The sequence below is a fragment of the Montipora capricornis genome, chromosome 12 (genome assembly GCF_036669925.1).
Source record: "Montipora capricornis isolate CH-2021 chromosome 12, ASM3666992v2, whole genome shotgun sequence".
Classification (NCBI taxonomy): Eukaryota; Metazoa; Cnidaria; class Anthozoa; order Scleractinia; family Acroporidae; genus Montipora; species Montipora capricornis.
The window spans coordinates 26,167,508-26,169,581 of NC_090894.1; the positions used below are offsets into that span (position 1 = coordinate 26,167,508).

General features: G+C 40.7%; 1 protein-coding gene across 1 annotated transcript in view; it reads right to left on the bottom strand.

Annotated features, from left to right (window-relative positions):
* Positions 1 to 1,325, bottom strand: part of LOC138027825 (uncharacterized) — a 52,194-nt gene extending 50,869 nt beyond the window's left edge. Inside the window, exon 1 of the mRNA XM_068875440.1 lies at positions 1,201 to 1,325. The gene's annotated coding sequence lies outside the window, so the exon portion shown is untranslated. The remainder of the gene's footprint in view (positions 1 to 1,200) is intronic.
* Positions 1,326 to 2,074: the final 749 nt, after the last annotated feature.

Sequence of the window (2,074 nt, forward strand, 5' to 3'; positions counted from 1 at the left end):
ACCGTTAACTACGGAGCAGAGGTCACGTCGAGCGAAGTTGCGAGGCGATATCTGATATGATGATAAAAAATAAAACACAGCCGCTTTGGGATTAAGAATTAATTTTCATTTCGTTGATCATCGAGCTGTTCGTGACTTTTGCCGACTGTACGCAGGCCAAAAAGTGTTAAATATGACCGAGAAATCCTGCTGTTTGCTGGGGCCTGATATGGTTGGTCGGGGCTTGATATGGAAAGGTGTAATATGGTTGGTAACGTTCCAGCCTTATATGTTTAACTGACTTATTGATTGGGGGCAAACACGGCTTAAATTGCAGTGAATGTATGGAATTTGGCAGACTTTGAACCGTTGCAAGTTCTTTCAGGCGTCGAATAGTAAGAATACGATACACCATCGTTCTCAGCTTCTACGTATTACACAATGTCATACTTGGCAGGACAGAAACAAAAGATCTCCCACTAGCTACTTTTGTTCGTCCTCAAGTAGTTTTAAATGAAACATTGCTATCGGATTCTCTTAAAGTAAGAAAAAGTTATCGTTTGTTATGTAATAGACTTTTCCCTTTTAATAGGGCGTTAGATTTTTTGCCGTTTTACAAAGGCCAATCACACCTTCTGACCCAACTTTATTCATGTCGTTTTGAAAACCGACAGACACGAGTACGTCACTTCCACCAGACTTGTCATCAACAGTCTGTGCATCGACATCGAATTTCGGGACCGTCGCGGAAGTCACCATGTTTTCAGAAGCAAGTGATATGAATTGGGTAAATCATTAGCGAAGTGACCTAATACGTTAGAGAAACATCTTTTGCGGGCATTAGCGAAAGGACTTTTCCTTGTTAGCGAAACAACCAAAAACGTTAGCGAAACAACCAAGCACGTTAGCGAAACGACTTCCGTTGTTAGCGAACTGGACGTCAGCGAAACGACTTGTTGTATTCGACAAATCACCACCAAACTGTAGGAGTAAAAACCTTTATATATTAATGTATCCGAATATGTTACCCCGTTTTTTTGCCTTTTGCATACAGGAGAAGTTTTGAGAAGGGCTCATTTCGCCTTGAATTTTGGTTGTTTTGAAGTCGCTGACAGTGAAAATTGATTTTCTCGATTTTCTCTGGCCACCGGTTCCTCGATAATTACAGGCGTTTGCTCTTAATTTAATTCAGTGCAGAATTCTCCACGGTTTACAACTTACCTATGTGAATGAAACTGAAGCGATGCCAGAAAAACAAAGCACACGTTCTTGAGTAGCAGGCTTACAGAACATCACGCGATTCAGGATTATCATTGCCTGCGTCACAGACCGACAAAACCGCCGGCTGCAACGCAGGCTACAATCTTGGACAAATTAAATGGAACATTGAGACCACCCCTCTCCCTAAAATCAGTGATGGGAAAATGGCGCGTTTTGGCCTTCACGCACCTTCATCCTTGATTTGGGGGAGAGGGGGCATTTCTGTTCCATTTTATTCTGTCCAAGATTGCTAGATTATCATTCACTGGCGAAAAATGTTTGTACGATTTGACTTAATAGATTATAAACCACAAGTTTTCCGAAATAGCCTGCGAACGCAGACGTATTTCCGGCAGTCGTTTCTTGCGTAAAGGGAGATGAGAGGAACGTTGCAAATTAAAAGCAAGTTTTAATTCCGCACAGGCCCCACTTCATTATGCATACGCTCCTTTGTTTCAAGAAAGCAATAGCGATAACAATAGACGTCCTTTGGGACTGTGGCGCTTTGTTCTTGTTTCCATATGGATTTTAAAAAAATCGGTGGAACTTCTGCCTGAAATACGGGAAATCGAACATTTTTTCCTGCAATTTCGGCAATTTTTCTGCAATTTTAGCCATTTTTTAATTTTAGAATAAGCGATGGAAGTGGAGTTTCAAGCAACGTTGTAATTATAATGGGGTTCAGATTCTCATATACTGTATAACAAACAGACCAAGTAAAAGTACTGTTATCAAAAATTTAATGGCTACCTGCTCTTGTTTTTTTCGTGAAAAAGGAAAGGAAAGGAAATGAACTTCATTTAAGTGTCTAGTCGTTCTAGCGCTGGAGCACTAA